Raw genomic sequence first — 18,885 nt, forward strand, 5'->3', positions numbered from 1 at the left:
GGTGGCATGGATATAAATAGCCTAATGAGAACCCTATAAGTATATGGGTGAGCTGCAGGTAAGTAACACCAGACTCCATTACTCCATATTTGAAGTGTGTCCAAGACCCATAATACAGATCAATATAAGTAGTCACCGGAAAGGAGATGCTGGAGAAAGTAAAGTCTCACCCATTAAGGATAGAAATAAGGCACTGCTTCGATACCCCAACACGCGTTTCGCTGCTTCCTCAGGGGGCAGTGTGTGAAGGTGCCAAGCCACAAGTTAATATAACCCGCTTCAGGGCGGATAGCCAATCACCGGCGGTAAGTATAATTCAATCCAGCCGTGTCCAGCGAGCACATGGAGGCGGAGCCACACAACCCCTGCCATCACTTCCGGCGTCACAGGGCATAGTAATGCGTTCCCATGGAGATAATTCATGTATCGCCCTGTACAGACGCCAGACAGGATGTAAGGGGGAGGAGTCAGCCGCAGACATGCGCTATCCACGGCAGGAAGGAGCAATACGCCATTTTGAATGAGGGCAGCAGACCAGCAAAGACGCCATAAGTATGTACTCACATATCGCATATAGAATACACTCAGTGCGTTTGATCAATATAACATATCAGCATTGGCATCGAACGTATTTACAAATACAAGAGCACACAGAGTATAAGCCGCCCATATATTGCTGTGAGGCTATCCATAGTGCGTGTGATGACATGGAGAAAATCTGGCTGTAAGACCATAGAGGCATCAATGATCTGCAATAACACCGGTCAGGAGCAGGAGGTGGCAAGATGTCAAAGAGCAGACGTACTCAATCCTATATAACGAACTCTAATAAACTAAAAAAGAAAAAAAAGGACACAAAACACACACATGTTAAAAATGAATAAAATAAATGACTACAACAGGGTACAAATGGTGTCACCGCTAGAAAAATATCGGATACCACTAAACAGACGCACAAGTTTATAAAAAGGAGGAGAAACTAATGCTTTCATTTTACCCTGAAGGGGTCATTGTATCCAAAGTAACAATCCACCGGCACTCAAGCTGCGCCAGCCTATGCTTTAAATCACCACCTCTGATACCACCATGTAAGCGGTCAATTCCACGGACCTTCAAGAGGTCCGAATCGCATGCATGGCGCAGCCTGAAATGCCGAGGGATCGTTTTTAGAGAAGCCACGTCCGCAGCGGACGGAGCCGCCTTAATGTCCCTAACATGCTCCCTCGTTCTCACACGTAGCTCCCTTGACGTTAGACCAATATATATTAAACTGCACGGGCAGGTCGCGTAATAAACGACAAAGTCGCTACTGCAGGATATGTATTCCCTGATCTTAAAGCTGTTTTTTCCATCATATGACTGAAAATCAGATGCCCGCACAATGTTGCGACAGGCTTTACATGAGCCACAAGAGAAACATCCCTGCCGTGGTTTGCCAGTGTAAAATGGTAATGAGGGGGTTGCCACATAGTGGCTTTTAACCAGTAGGTTCTTTAGATTATTGCTCCTCCTTGCTGTTAAAAGTGGTCTCTCAGGGAGAAGATCACCAATGACTAGTGCTGAGCATTCCAATACCGCAAGTATCGGGTATCGGCCGATACTTGCGGTATCGGAATTCTGATACCGAGTTCCGATACTTTTGTGGTATCGGGAATCGGTATCGGATCCATATTAATGTGTAAAATAAAGAATTAAAATAAAAAATATTGATATACTTACCTTTCCGGAGGCCCCTGGACATCACCGCTGGTAACCGGCAGCCTTCTTTGCTTAAAATGAGCGCGTTTAGAGCCTTCCATGACGTCACGGCTTCTGATTGGTCGCGTGCCGCTCATGTGAGGAATTTAGGACCTGAGAATGACGTCGCGGCTTGTGATTGGTCGCGTGGCGGTCACATGAGCGGCACGCGACCAATCAGAAGCCGTGACGTCATGGAAGGCCCTAAACGCGCTCATTTTAAGCAAAGAAGGCTGCCGGTTACCAGCGGTGATGTCCAGGGGCCTCCGGAGAGGTAAGTATATCAATATTTTGTATTTTAATTCTTTATTTTACACATTAATATGGATCCCAGGGCCTGAAGGAGAGTTTCCTCTCCTTCAGACCCTGGGAACCATCAGGATACCTTCCGATACTTGGTGTCCCATTGACTTGTATTGGTATCGGGTATCGGTATCGGCGATATCCGATACTTTTCGGGTATTGGCCGATACTATCCGATACCGATACTTTCAAGTATCGGACAGTATCGCTCAACACTACCAATGACTGGTTCGGTTTTCAAGATGGACCAATGTTTGTTAAGGATGCTACGAATAGTGCCCCACCTATTATTATAGGTAGAAATAAATCTAATTTGATTTGAGTCATCCTTATCTTTCCTGGAGCCAGCCAGAAGCTGTCCACGAGCGGATGCCCTAGCCCTCCAGTAACCCCTCTTAATGCACCGATTGCTGTCCTCTCATATACTGACTGAAATGCAATGTGAGGTTCTGCATTTGGGTTTAACATTTGTGCCAAACAATAACTTTGATTTTTTTACTGCAGTGAAGGACCTTTTCTTGTTTTCGGGGAAATTGATTTTAAAAAAACTTCATGCAAAGAATCAACCCAGTGTGGATCTTAATACTAGGGCCGAACAGGAAGCCTTACGCATCCTTGAGGAGCTAGCAGGAGAAAGCTCAGATGTGTTTTCAGGTAATTTCCCTAGATCTATTCTTCCTAAGTCCACCACGTTTCCCCCTTTGTCATTGTGCCCGCAGGTGGAAGTTTTCTGTAAGGTCGTAATGCATGAATTCAAGACCATTCCTACTGGGAGAGTCAATGATAATTTGACCTATCTGTTATGATACGGTAGTCTAGGAGCAACATGGAACGAGCTCTGAAGGACGTGGTAACTGTACTGACCGCAGTCCCTAAGCTCAACACAACACTAGAAGTAGCCGTGGAATGCTCCTAACTCTCCCTAGGCATCTCGTCACAGCCTAAGAGCTAACTACCCCTAAAGAAAGAAGCAGGAAAACTATCTTGCCTCAGAGAAAATCCCCAAAGGATAGATTAGCCCCCCACAAATAATGACTGTGAGTGGAGAGGGAAAAGACATACACAGAATGAAACCAGGATGAGCACAGGAGGCCAGTCTAGCTAAATAGATAGGACAGGATGGAATACTGTGCGGTTAGTATAAAACACTACAAAAATCCACGCAGAGTTTACAAAAAAAAACTCCACACCTGACTAAAGGTGTGGAGGGCAAATCTGCCTCCCAGAGCTTCCAGCAAGACAGAATAAATTCACACTGATAAGCTGTACAAACATAGAAAGCACAGAATGGATAAGTCCACAATCTATGGACAGAAAAGAGCAAGCAAAAAATTAGCTTAGCTGAACTGGTCAGGATAACAGGGAACTCCAAAGAGATGTGAATCCAACCAGGAACCATATACAAGTGGCACTGGCTCAGCGTCGGACTGGAGCACCTTGGGCCCACCAGAGAAAATCATTCTTGGGGCCCACTATGTAGCTACATAGAAATAGATACAAGACCACCAATTGTGCAGTGAAAAAGTGCTAATACCAGGGTATAATATAAGGTAGTACACGTTTTAATTATGTAGCAGGGGTTGGGGTAGCCTCCTCACAGAATATAATTTAATAGCCCCCTCATAAAATATAATGTAGTCCCCTCTCATAGAATATAATGCAGTCCCCTCTCATAGAATATAATGCAGCACCCCACAAAATATAATGCAACCCCCTCAGGTATAATGCAGTCCCCACCATAGAATATAATGTAGCACCCTCATAGGGTATAATGCAGCCCCCCTCATATAGTTTAATGCAGCCACCACAGAATATAATGTAGTCAACTGAGAGAATGCAACCCCACCACAGAATATAATGCAGCCCCCCATAGAGTATATTGTAGCCCCCTCACACAGTATGATGTAGCCTCCCATAATATAATGTAGTCCACTGAGAATAATGCAGTCCCCCCTCAGAATATAATGTAGCCCCCTCATAAAGTATAATGCAGCCCCTCTCCACCCCATCATTGTCCTCATCACCACCTCCATCATTGCCTTCTCCCCACCACCTCCATCACTGCCCATTCCACCACCTGCATCATTGCCTCCTCCCTCACCATCATTATCCATTTCATCACCTCCATCATTGCCCATCACCTCCATCATTGCCTCCCCACCACCATTGCCTCTCCCCACCACCATCATTGCCTCCCCACCATCATTGCCCATCACCTCCATCATTCCCTCCCTCACCATGATTGTCCATCACCTCCATCATTGTCTCCCCCCCATCATTGCCCATCACTTCCATCATTGCCTCCCCACCACCACCATCATTGCCCATCACCTCCATCATTGTCTTCCCCCCACCATCATTGCCCATCACCTCCATCATTGTCTCCCCCACCACCATCATTGCCCATCATCTCCATTATTGCCTCCCCACCACCATTGCCCATCACCTCCATCATTGCCTATCACCTCCATCATTGCCTCCCATACCATCATCATTGCCCATCACCTCCATCATTGCCTCCCCACCATCATTGCCCATCACCTCCATCATTCCCTCCCTCACCATCATTGCCTATCACCTCCATCATTCCCTCCCTCACCATAATTGCCCATCACTTCCATCATTGCCTGCCCATTACCTCCATCCAAAGGCGTAACTACAAAGTTATGGGCCCCGATGCGAATTCATTTCACACACTATAGTTTTGTTGCAATTTTTTACAGTGCAATATTTAATAAGTATAGGCTCCTATGTTTAATTTCTTAGAAATGAAAAATTACAGTACAAAAAATGCGTGTATATATATATATATATATATATATATATATATTAATCTGAAAAATGCAACATGAATTGACATGCTCTTTTTTTGTGAGGAACAGTTTTCTACCAAAAAATACGGGTTCTCACAAAAGGTCATGTCTGAATAGCAATTCTGGGGAACTCATTGACTTTGTTGGGATGTTGGGAGGTCAGTGCAGTGCACTGCAAAAAAATGATCCGTAAAAAACGCCTAAGGCTACGTTCACACACAGCATTTTGACTGCATCCTCACAAAGCGCAGTCTTGTGTGTGTGAATGCTGCTATGCTAATTACTCACCTTCCCCGCACCCCCACGGTGATGTCCAGCGATGTCCCCTCGTCTCGGAGGCTGCAGCATTCTGTGCCTCTAGGTCCCTGCTCAGTCACATAGTGTTGTGCCAGGTCATCTCAAAGGTCCTGCAGCCTCCGGACCTGTGAGATCACCGTGGGAGCGCAGGGAAGGTGAGTAAAAGCACATCCAAAAAGCACAAAAAGAATTTAAATGCTCATTCTTTTTACGGATCCGTTCTTGAGCCCACGAACAAATCTGTAAAATGCACAGTGTGTGATTGCAGAATTGTGAAATGCACTGACTTGGCTGTCACAGCCAGCGTCACTGCATGCCACTGCAAAGCGGATCCGTACAAAAAGGGACACTGCCACACACACACAGTACAACACTACCACACAGTACAACACTGCCACACACACATACACACACAGTACAACACTGCCACACACACACACAGTACAACACTGCCACACACACAGTACAACACTGCCACACACAGTCCAACACTGCCACACACAGTCCAACACTGCCACACACAGTACAACACTGCCACACACACAGTACAACACTGCCACACACACAGTACAACACTGCCACACACACAGTACAACACTTCCACACACACACAGTACAACACTGCCACACCCACACACAGAGTACAACACTGCCACACACAGTACAACACTGCCACACACACAGTACAACACTTCCACACACACACACAGTACAACACTGCCACACCCACACACAGAGTACAACACTACCACACACAGTACAACACTGCCACACACAGTACAACACTGCCACACACACACACACACACACACACACACACACACACACACACACACACACACACACACACACACACAGTACAACACTGCCACACACACATACACACACAGTACAACACTGCCACACACACACAGAGTACAACACTGCCACACACTATAAAAGGCTCACTCACACAAGTGTATAACATGGCCGAGTGCTATGTGGTATTTTAATGTTACACTATGGGGAATTGTAGATCTGCAACTCTTTTTTTCATGCATAATGAAAATTGCTGCCCAAATCGGATGGCACACACAGACTCATTCAAGTCTATAAGTGCGTGTATAAAATTGATCTGCACTTGGATGACATTTAAGTGCAGTCAGATTTCCGCAGACTGACAAAATGGAGACATTTGCTTTTCCATCTTCTCTGAGAGAAGTGTGATTGGAGTATTTCCATAACTGAGCCGATTCTCTTAGAAGAGACAATATGCACAGGTGTTGCCCCGACCTAAGAGGAGACAGAGTGCTGCGCTAGGACACATCTCCTGATGTGATGAACGGGGCGAGAATCTGGAGTCACTGAAGTCCAGGCTGGATGATTCCACTATCACTGATCTACAGTGACACAGAACATTGGGGCACAGAGGAACATGATGGCTGCCAATGTTTATAAGAGCACTATGGACTGGTGCAAACTATGGGGGCAGTCACTATCGGGTACTATGTATGGTGGCATTTTTTTCTAGTTCACATGGTGCATAGGGGCGTTTGGTATAAGGGGAACTCCTCACTGGCGCACACTAAATGTGAGGCTCTGTAGCTGGTATTAATTACAGGGGGCTCCTCTCTGCCTCGCACCGCACATGCAGGGGGCACCCTTCTTTGCCCCGCCACCACACACGCAGGGGGCGCCCCTCTCTGCCCACGTCTCAATACCACACAGGGGACGAATCTCTCTGCTTTGCCACCTCACAGAGGGTGTGCCCCTCTCTGCCCACATCTTAGCACCACACAGGGGGGCCCTCTCTGCCCTGCCACCTCACAGAGGGAGTGCCCCTCTCTGCCCCAACACCTCACACAAGGGGCCCCTCTATGCACACGTCGGGGGGGGATGATGAGCCAGCACCCACACACACAGGCACACAGCACAGCTCACCTCCCTGCAGCAGCACACACACACACACACACCACAGCTCCCTGCAGCATGCACACGCACACACACACACACACACAGCGCACAGCTCACCTCCCTGCAGCAGCACACACACACACACAACACAGCACAGCTCACCTCCCTGTAGCAGCCGCTCACCCCAACAGCCTCTTCATTCCAGGAAGCTTTCTGACTGAGACAGCAGCACGCTGGATGATGACGTCATCCAGCTGGGCTGCCTCAGACAGGAAGCAGGACGCTGGGAGCCGGTGAGCTGCTCTGTGTGAGTCTGTGTGCCTGCGTGTGTATGTGTGCGGTGCTGTGCTGTGTGTGTGTGTTACTTTGTCAGTGTGTGTGTGGTGGGGCTTTACATGCGGGCAGTGTTAGCTGCACCCTGCGGCTAACGCTGCCCGCTATTAAAGAGAAATGGAATTCACTTCTCCACGCCCATAGGGGCGTGGGGAAGGGTGAATATTCATTCTGCTTTAGCAGCGGGGACCCGATACTGTCTCTGGCTGCTGCTACTGGCAAAGGGCGGGCCCCCTTGATCCAGGGGCCCTATAGCCACTGGCATGGGGCCCCTGGAGCAGTGGGGGCCCTAGGCAGCTGCTGGTCAATATGCCAGCAGGTGTCAGTGCCAGGGCCCACCGGAGAATCCTCCGGTTCTCCGGTGGGCCAGTCCGAGCCTGCACTGGCTGAAGACAGAGCCAGACCTAAATAGCCGAGCAGAAGAGAAGATAAGTGGAGGCAGCTGATGACAGCTAACTCCAAGGAGCAGCCATACCACTAGAAACCACAAGAGGGAGCCCAAGAGTGCCACTTACAACCACCGGAGGGAGCCCAAGAGTGGAATTCACAACATCTATCCACAGAGACAGGCTCTCTCCGAATTAAGAGCACTGCATGACGTAGTATTTAAACCCGCTGACAAGGGGGGGAACGTGGTGGTTTGGCCCACAGCTATGTATGAGCGCGAGGCCTTTAGAAAATTGAGGGATAGAGAGTCTTACTTAACCCTTACATACAATCCAGTTGGTACTTTTCAGAGGGAGCTCTTGCGTATTCTTGAATTGGCACTCTCTCAGGGAATGATCACCAAGAAGGTTTTTGAGGGGTTATTTGTTCAATCTCCAATTATCCCCACACTCTATCTATTACCCAAAATTCACAAAGACCCGGCAGTGCCACCGGGTCGTCCTATTGTCTCTGGGGTGGGAGGATTATGCGATCCAGTTTGTAAATTTATTGACCACTATCTTCATCCTTTGGTTGAAACGCTTCCCTCCCACGTCAGAGACACTACGGAGGTTCTTCAGAGACTTGATGGTCTTTCTCTGGAGCCCGGCATGTTGCTGGTCACGGCGGATGTGGAATCCCTCTACACCTGCATAGCACATCAACATGGAGTGAGGGCCGTGGAATTTTTTCTTAGCACCAGTAATCTGGATGTCACATTGCAAAGTTTTATTTTTCAGTTGCTGAAATTTATATTAACTCACAATTTCTTTACATTTAAAGATCGGTTCTTTTTACAGCAACGCGGGACCGCAATGGGCGCGGCGTGTGCGCCATCCTACGCTAACCTATTTCTTGGCTTCTGGGAGAGGGAGGTTTTCGGAGGTGGCGCATGCGCCGCGTCCCAGGTCGTCGGGTGGTATCGTTATATCGACGACCTATTGATCATCTGGCAGGGGTCCGAGGCTGACCTTCTTTCCTTTTTTGCTTTTTTGAATAAAAATGAATACAATATTAAGTTAACTTTCAAACATCATGATCGCATGATAGATTTTTTGGACATCCAGATTGTTGGGGAGGATGATTTCTCTATCCAAACTGATGTATTTAGGAAGGGAACTTCTGTTAATGATCTCCTCCACGCATCCTCGGCCCACACTCCTTCCACGGTGCGGGCGATCCCGATAGGGCAGTTCCTGCGCATCAGGCGATTGTGCTCTACAGCCGAGCGTTTTGAGGAGCAGGCGCTGGACCTTCGGGATCACTGTCGCACTCGAGGTTACAGCAATCGGTGCATTAAGAGGGGTTACTGGAGGGCTAGGGCATCCGCTCATGGCCGGCTTCTGGCGGGCTCCAGGAAAGATAAGGATGACTCAAATCAAATTAGATTTATTTCTACCTATAATAATAAGTGGGGCACTATTCGTAGCATCCTTAACAAACATTGGTCCATCTTGAAAACCGAACCAGTCATTGGTGATCTTCTCCCTGAGAGACCACTTTTAACAGCAAGGAGGAGCAATAATCTAAAGGACCTACTGGTTAAAAGCCACTCTGTGGCAACCCCCTCATTACCATTTTACACTGGCAAACCACGGCAGGGATGTTTCCCTTGTGGCTCATGTAAAGCCTGTCGCAACATTATGCGGGCGTCTGATTTTCAGTCATCTGATGGAAAAAAGAGCTTTAAGATCAGGGAATGCATATCCTGCAGTAGCGACTTTGTCGTTTATTACGCGACCTGCCCGTGCAGTTTAATATATATTGGTCTAACGTCAAGGGAGCTACGTGTGAGAACGAGGGAGCATGTTAGGGACATTAAGGCGGCTCAGTCCGCTGTGGACGTGGCTTCTCTAAAAACCATCCCTTGGCATTTCAGGCTGCGCCATGCATGCGATTCGGACCTCTTGAAGGTCCATGGAATTGACCGCTTACATGGTGGTATCAGAGGTGGTGATTTGAAGCGTAGGCTGGCGCAGCTTGAGTGCCGGTGGATTGTTACTTTGGATACAATGACCCCTTCAGGGTTAAATGAAAGCATTAGTTTCTCCTCCTTTTTATAAACTTGTGCGTCTGTTTAGTGGTATCCGATATTTTCCTAGCGGTGACACCATTTGTATCCTGTTGTAGTCATTTATTTTATTCATTTTTAACATGTGTGTGTTTTGTGTCTTTTTTCTCTTTTAGTTTATTAGAGTTCGTTATATAGGATTAAGTACGTCTGCTCTTTGACATCTTGCCACCTCCTGCTCCTGACCGGTGTCATTGCAGATCATTGATGCCTCTCTGGTCTTACAGCCGGATTTTCTCCATGTCATCGCACGCACTATGGATAGCCTCACAGCAATATATGGGCGGCTTATACTCTGCGTGCTCTACCTGTTGTATTTGTAAATACGTTCAATGCCAATGCTGATATGTTATATTGATCAAACGCACTGAGTGAATTCTATATGCAATATGTGAGTACATACTTATGGCGTCTTTGCTGGTCTGCTGCCCTCATTCAAAATGGCGTATTGCTTCTGTCAAGGTAAAAATATATGTCTTTATACACTTTTGTACTTTTATATATTCTTATGCTGTGAAACAATAAGTTTTTCCCCTTTGCTTGCTAATGCAAATTTAACTGTATTTAAGATGGCTGCCAGTATTCACCTTTGCTCCAGATTCACTCTGCTGAAGAAGCAAGCTACACATTCCAGAAGGACAAGTATCATTTCTCTGGAAATGATACTTAAAGCGATGTGGACAAGATGTGGACAAAGGAAGATTCATCAGTAGTGTTGAGCGATACCGTCCGATACTTGAAAGTATCGGTATCGGATAGTATCGGCCGATACCCGAAAAATATCGGATATCGCCGATACCGATATCCGATACCAATACAAGTCAATGGGACATCAAGTATCGGAAGGTATTCTCATGGTTCCCAGGGTCTGAAGGAGAGGAAACTCTCCTTCAGGCCCTGGGATCCATAGGGATGTGTAAAATAAAGAATTAAAATAAAAAATATTGATATATTTACCTCTCCGGCGGCCCCTGAACTCAGCGCGGGTAACCGGCAGGCTTCTTTGTTCAAAATCAGCGCTTTTAGGACCTGAGAATCACGTCCCGGCTTCTGATTGGTCGCGGGCCGCCCATGTGACCGCCACGCGACCAATCACAAGCCGCGACGTCACCGCAAGCTATTAGCGCGCTCATTTTTGAAAAATGAGCGCGTTAATGACTTTCAAAGACGTAGCGGCTTGTGATTGGTCGCGTGGCCGCGACCAATCACAAGCCGCGACGTCACCGCAAGCTATTAACGCGCTCATTTTTAAAAATGAGCGCGTTAATGGCTTTCAAAGACGTAGCGGCTTGTGATTGGTCGCGGCCGCGACCAATCACAAGCCGCTACGTCTTTGAAAGCCATTAACGCGCTCATTTTTAAAAATGAGCGCGTTAATAGCTTGCGGTGACGTCCGGCTTGTGATTGGTCGCGGCCACGCGACCAATCACAAGCCGCTACGTCTTTGAAAGCCATTAACGCGCTCATTTTTAAAAATGAGCGCGTTAATAGCTTGCGGTGACGTCCGGCTTGTGATTGGTCGCGGCCACGCGACCAATCACAAGCCGCTACGTCTTTGAAAGCCATTAACGCGCTCATTTTTAAAAATGAGCGCGTTAATAGCTTGCGGTGACGTCGCGGCTTGTGATTGGTCGCGTGGCCGCGACCAATCACAAGCCGCTACGTCTTTGAAAGTCATTAACGTGCTCATTTTTCAAAAATGAGCGCGCTAATAGCTTGCGGTGACGTCGCGGCTTGTGATTGGTCTCGTGGCGTCACATGGGCGGCCCGCGACCAATCAGAAGCCGGGACGTGATTCTCAGGTCCTAAAAGCGCTGATTTTGAACAACGAAGCCTGCCGGTTACCCGCGCTGAGTCCAGGGGCTGCCGGAGAGGTAAATATATCAATATTTTTTATTTTAATTCTTTATTTTACACATCTCTATGTATCCGATACCGATACCCGATACCACAAAAGTATCGGATCTCGGTATCGGAATTCCGATACCGCAAGTATCGGCCGATACCCGATACTTGCGGTATCGGAATGCTCAACACTATTTATCAGATGACGTCAGGCCAACCAGAAGGACTGAATACTAGATACATTGCTTAACCCCTGCCTATTCCCGCCCTCTGCACACCTTCCCCCAATAGATCATGTAATATTGTGTATCAGGAAATAAAGTTCAGTAGTTGCTGTGAGGTTACCACTATGTGTGGAAGCATAAGCAGACTCTGAGTTTGAACCAGCTTGTGTCTGACTCATTCTTCACTCCGGTACCACTGCTTTTAATCTGATTTGGAATGACTGGTGGATGAAGGGTATTGTCGTGATGACCCCGACAATTTGGCGCCCAACGTGGGGCGTGGCCGCGATCCGAGACCCCCTGGACCCATGCCTGGACGTCCGTGGACGACACCCGTAGTGGCTGACCTCGAGGACTGATCACCCTCCAAACACGGTAAGTGGAGATCGCATACTATGTATGTGTCACACTTGCCAGTGTTTCAGCCGTTATTGGTTAGTCTGTGGTCTCCTTGGGTCTGGGGAGTGACCGGTCGAGTGGTGAGACCGAGCGCGATCCTGTGCCACGCTTCGAACCAGCAACTGAGAGACGTCGCACCCTGCGCGTCCTCGTGTACACCACACCTCCTCCACCGGTCATTGTACTCCATTCAACCACCCTACCCGTGACTGTTGCCTAGTAGTGATAGAGTGAAAGATTGAGAAGTTTGTGGATTGGGTACGGCTTAGAGGAAGCGATAGGAGACGTGGCCTCTGTGATATTGCACGCACATACATCGGTAATTAAGACGTCCCAAGAGGGGGACCACCAGAAACACTTGCACACACTTGCACATATCGGTAATTAAGACGTCCCAAGAGGGGGACCACCAGAAACACTTGCACACACTTGCACATATCGATAATTAAGACGTCCCAAGAGGGGGACCACCAGAAACACTTGCACACACTTGCACATATCAGTAATTAAGACGTCCCAAGAGGGGGACCACCAGAAACACAGTGGAGGGGTCTCACTAGGAGACAGCCTCCCAACGTTTAGAATATCGTGACAGGGCAGACTGTAATCACTGGTGTTCAGGTTAGGGAAAAATATTGAGCGCGAGGCTCTTTATTCATAACACGTGGAGCGCGAGGCTCCGTGTTAGGACACAAGTGTTGCTGTCGCTGTCAGCGGCCTACTGCAGAAGGGCGTAGTATTCTGTGAGTCATGTTACGTCTCTTAAAGAAGAAGTCCGTGCCCCACAGGTTAGATGAGGATGCTGTGGAAATCAAGACAATAGTAGAGTCACGGGAGGGCAAGAAGGCAGTCAAGAATATTGAAAGATGAAGGATTGTTAAAACAAGTGCAAGCTCATCTGCGAGTTGCGCGAGGTTTAAAGAAAGAGGTTGATGGAGAGGGAGGATGAGAGGATGCAGAGCCCGTGTTTGGCTATAAAATATCTCAATCATTAGTTTTTCTAAGGTGTTTTGGTATATGAATTGTGTGAAGGTTTTGTAGAAATAATTGAGTCTGAGAATTGCTGTATTCCGTTACTGTGGTTTTCCAAAACACCCCATGGGAGGGGGGAGTCAAATAGCTGCATTGTTGTTTTTCTTCTTTTGTGTTGAGGAATGCTGTAAATTCTTATCTGTGTGTTTGTGGCCGATGGGAGGGGTGAACCCCTGCGCGAATTGTTTTTTGACTTCTCCTCTTTGTGCTGCGGGCCAGAGAAAGGGGGGCCGGCTGCGCTGAAGAATATGGAGTTGTGTATATTCTGTCCTTGGTTCAGTACGCGCTGAGTCCAGAAGAATTTAACCTATTCTGTATCAGCAGCTGCAGCGATCCTTACTCACTCTGTAGTCCCCCCCCCAGCTTCAAGGACACGGCATGCAGCTCGCTTCCTTATCAGTGGCCCAAGCAGAAGATTCCAGCTCCAGCCCCCTCCCTTACACAAAACCAGTCTCACACTCCAATATTTATTTTAACCCTGTGTCTGGAAATCTCCCTTGCCATGTTAATTCTCAGACCAAGACAAGACAGATGGACTTGTAAATATTGCGGTCAGACAAACCCAGACTGGAGAAATACTTGTATAATCTGTGTTGCAACCCAACCTAAGGGAATTACACTGATTCCTGTCCAGATAAGATCACATGTAGTGACATAAGAAGCTGACACAGGATAGTGGGTAGTGGGGACATTAATTTTGGGAGTAGGCTGACAGTAATCCTTTTGGAAAGGAGCTGTAGACCAGCATGTCATGTCACCCCCAACCGGTCATCTAGTCACCCCCACCACCAGAGAACCAACCACATCAGGTAGTGTAAAACAGATACAGGAGTATTATCCCTGGAAGCCCTCTGACTAGCTAGCTACGCTAAAACAATTGGCTGACCCTGAGAACAAACCTTTCCCATTTTACAGACAAAGACAATATGATGGATGTATAAGTGCACCTGAGCAGACCTAGAGAGTTGGTGAGCCAAGATGATGGTCAGATGGTATTTATGTTATATAACCCCTATGTAGATGAGTATAATGAGATGTGTTATAAAAAAAAAAAAAAATAGGGGGGATAGTGTCTCTAACCCTGGCAGTTAGAATATCCTTATGTTATGCTGCTTCAGTATGTGGGTAATTTTTTTTTTTTGTTTTTTGTTGTGTACACAGACAGAGCAGGAAGCCATTGTTGCCACTGTTAGTTTTCGCAAGTATCTGGCAGATCTGAACTGTCAGGTTTCGGCCTCGGGACTTCGGTTCTGCCTTGGTCAAGTGATATTTTTGGGTCACTGTCTCCTTCAGGGTGCCAGACACCTCACAGAAGAAAGAAAAATAGCCGTCAGCTACAAAGGATGAGACTGAACTCCAACGTTTTCTTGGACTATGTACTTATTGTTGTCAGTGAATACTGGACGCATCCCGCATAATGCTACCTCTCTACAAAGCCCTGAAAGACGGTTCAAGATATGGTGATGATTTTGGCAGACTTCACACCAGATACCTGTTACTACGGAAGACACTGTAGTGCACGGAGCTGCACTCCCTCCCTCACTGTCAGGACAAGAAGCAGAATTTCGGGATCTGTCTACTGCATGTGTTCTGGCCAAAGACAGACGGGCTAATATATACACAGACTCACAGTATGCATTTGGTATTGCTCATGATTTCGGAGCTCTATGGACCAATCGAGGATTTGTTACTACTGCCGGGACTCAGTGAAGAATGCTGAAGCTGTTAAAGCCCTTATGGACTCAATCGAATTACCTACTCAGGTGGCCATTATCAAAGTTAAGGAGCACGGTACTATGGAACAGGCCACAGACTGTTGGTAACACCTTTGCGGATATGCAAGCAAAAGCCGCTACTCTCCTACCCGTTGAACCGCCCATACCAGCTATGGTGACCACACGCTCTCAGCGTAAACAGTTACAAGAAACACTGACTCTACAGTAACCTGATGATCTATGACAGAGTGAGGCTTTCTGCCGGACCCCGCGAGACCGCTTAATGATGATGCAGAGAATGTTTCCAAAGGAAGAAGTGAAGCAGTGGAAGCTGATGGAGCACGTATTGACATGGTCGCTGGAAAAAGGACCAATTTGTGTGTCTCCCTAAGCGGATGTACCCTGCTATTGCCACGTGGGCGCATGGGCCCACATATCGAGGTATCTGTCAGATCTGCAATCCCGGTCAACTTCAACGTGTACCCCCGAAGTATCTTGCTAAGCCCGACTATCCTTTCCAAAAGCCCCAGGTGGACGACAGGACCACATCACGTTGCCTAAGTCTGGAAGGTATGAATATTGTCTGGTGGTTGTCGATATGTTCTCCAGTTGGCCAGAAGTATTCCCCGTTACCAACGTGACTGCAAAGATCACAGCAAAGAAACTGGTGATGGAAGTTATATGCAGATATGGTGTTCCAGAAGTTGCTGAAAGTGACCAAGACCCGGACTTTTCTTCTCATGTGTATCAGGAGGTTCTGACAATGCTTGGATCCACTGTAGCCCTCCATACTCCGTACCATCCACAATCCAGTGGGAAAGTTAAGAGGCTGAACGGCACACTGAAGGGACAATTGACCAAATTGATGCAGGAGACTACGGCTCTATGGCCAGGGCTCTTATATATTCGTACTACCCCTATTGCAAAATATGGCCTGTCCCCATATGAGATATTGTTTGGTGCTAGGTTCTCAGTTGCAAATTTTCAGTCTCAGTAGTTATAGAGGAAACTGACCGTGCTGTTCAATATGTTATTCAGTTTAGTAAAAAATGTTGCTAACACCCATGTTTTAGTTTCTTCTTCCCTTCCAGATTCAGCAGAAACCGATATTTGTCACAATTTGAAGCCTGGTGGTCTTATGGTCGTGAAAAGCTATGTCAGTAAAACTTGAAGGAAAGAGCACCTGGATCTACGCTTCACACTGCAAAAGAGACCGGACCAGCGCCTAGTCGCAGCAGTGATTAAAGAAAAATGTTGCTGTTGTTTTTGGTCCTAGGGCCAGGGGTCATCCTCGTCCCTACCTCCCCGGCCCCTATTGTAAATAAGAATTCCGGTGCCACTATTCTCTGGGTAAATCTAACGGCCCCGGTAAATATCTGGAGATTTGGTTTCTGCGATGTAGTCAAGTGCCCCGAGACTCAGCGGGTGGTGTTGTGATAGGCAATTCAGTATCACAATGGACATAGCGGTCAGAGCACATAGAGTGATCTGACAATAACCCAAAATAATAGAACGAGCTCTGAGACGTGGGAACTCTGCAGACCGCAATCCCTAATCCTCTCCAAACAACACTAGAGGCAGCCGTGGATTGCGCCTAACTCTGCCTATGCAACTCGGCACAGCCTGAGAAACTAACTAGCCTGAAGATAGAAAATAAGCCTACCTTGCCTCAGAGAAATACCCCAAAGGAAAAGGCAGCCCCCCACATATAATGACTGTGAGTTAAGATGAAAAGACAAACGTAGGGATGAAATAGATTCAGCAAAGTGAGGCCCGACTTTCTTAACAGAGCGAGGATAGGAAAGATAACTTTGCGGTCTACACAAAACCCTAAAGAAAACCACGCAAAGGGGGCAAAAAGACCCTCCGTACCGAACTAACGGCACGGAGGTACACCCTTTGCGTCCCAGAGCTTCCAGCAAAACGATTAGACAAGCTGGACAGAAAAAATAGCAAACAAATAGCAAAGAAGAACTTAGCTATGCAGAGCAGCAGGCCACAGGAATGATCCAGGGAAAAACAAGTCCAACACTGGAACATTGACAGGAAGCATGGATCAAAGCATTAGGTGGAGTTAAGTAGAGAAGCACCTAACGACCTCACCAGATCACCTGAGGGAGGAAACTCAGAAGCCGCAGTACCACTGTCCTCCACAAACGGAAGCTCCCAGAGAGAATCAGCCGAAGTACCACTTGTGACCACAGGAGGGAGCTCTGCCACAGAATTCACAACAGTACCCCCCCCCCTTGAGGAGGGGTCACCGAACCCTCACCAGAGCCCCCAGGCCGACCAGGATGAGCCACATGAAAGGCACGAACAAGATCGGGAGCATGGACATCAGAGGAAAAAACCCAGGAATTATCTTCCTGAGCATAACCCTTCCATTTAACCAGATACTGGAGTTTCCGTCTTGAAACACGAGAATCCAAAATCTTCTCCACAATATACTCCAATTCCCCCTCCACCAAAACCGGGGCAGGAGGGTCAACAGATGGAACCATAGGTGCCACGTATCTCCGCAACAATGACCTATGGAATACATTATGTATGGAAAAAGAATCTGGGAGGGTATGACGAAAAGACACAGGATTAAGAACCTCAGAAATCCTATGCGGACCAATGAAACGAGGTTTAAACTTAGGAGAGGAAACCTTCATAGGAATATGACGAGAAGATAACCAAACCAGATCCCCAACACGAAGTCGGGGACCCACACGGCGTCTGCGATTAGCGAAACGTTGAGCCTTCTCCTGGGACAAGGTCAAATTGTCCACTACATGAGTCCAAATCTGCTGCAACCTGTCCACCACAGTATCCACACCAGGACAGTCCGAAGACTCAACCTGTCCTGAAGAGAAATGAGGATGGAACCCAGAATTGCAGAAAAATGGCGAAACCAAGGTAGCCGAGCTGGCCCGATTATTAAGGGCGAACTCAGCCAAAGGCAAAAAGGACACCCAGTCATCCTGATCGGCAGAAACAAAGCATCTCAGATAGGTTTCCAAGGTCTGATTGGTTCGTTCGGTCTGGCCATTAGTCTGAGGATGGAAAGCCGAGGAAAAAGACAAGTCAATGCCCATCCTACCACAAAAGGCTTGCCAAAACCTCGAAACAAACTGGGAACCTCTGTCAGAAACGATATTCTCTGGAATGCCATGCAAACGAAACACATGCTGGAAGAACAACGGCACCAAATCAGAGGAGGAAGGCAATTTAGACAAGGGTACCAGATGGACCATCTTAGAAAAGCGATCACAGACCACCCAAATGACTGACATCTTTTGAGAAACGGGAAGATCTGAAATAAAATCCATAGAGATATGTGTCCAAGGCCTCTTCGGGACCGACAAGGGCAAAAGCAACCCACTGGCACGAGAACAGCAGGGCTTAGCCCGAGCACAAATCCCACAGGACTGCACAAAAGTACGCACATCCCGCGACAGAGATGGCCACCAAAAGGATCTAGCCACTAACTCTCTGGTACCAAAGATTCCAGGATGACCAGCCAACACCGAACAATGAACCTCAGAGATAACTTTATTCGTCCACCTATCAGGGACAAACAGTTTCTCCGCTGGACAACGATCAGGTTTATTAGCCTGAAATTTTTGCAGCACCCGCCGCAAATCAGGGGAGATGGCAGACACAATTACTCCTTCCTTGAGGATACCCGCCGGCTCAGATAAACCCGGAGAGTCGGGCACAAAACTCCTAGACAGATGCTTAGCTCCTTCAAGCCAATGACGCCACTCCTCGAATGCCCACTTCATGGCCAGCAACTCTCGGTTGCCCACATC

This window comes from Ranitomeya imitator, chromosome 4 (genome assembly GCF_032444005.1).
Source record: "Ranitomeya imitator isolate aRanImi1 chromosome 4, aRanImi1.pri, whole genome shotgun sequence".
Classification (NCBI taxonomy): domain Eukaryota; kingdom Metazoa; phylum Chordata; class Amphibia; order Anura; family Dendrobatidae; genus Ranitomeya; species Ranitomeya imitator.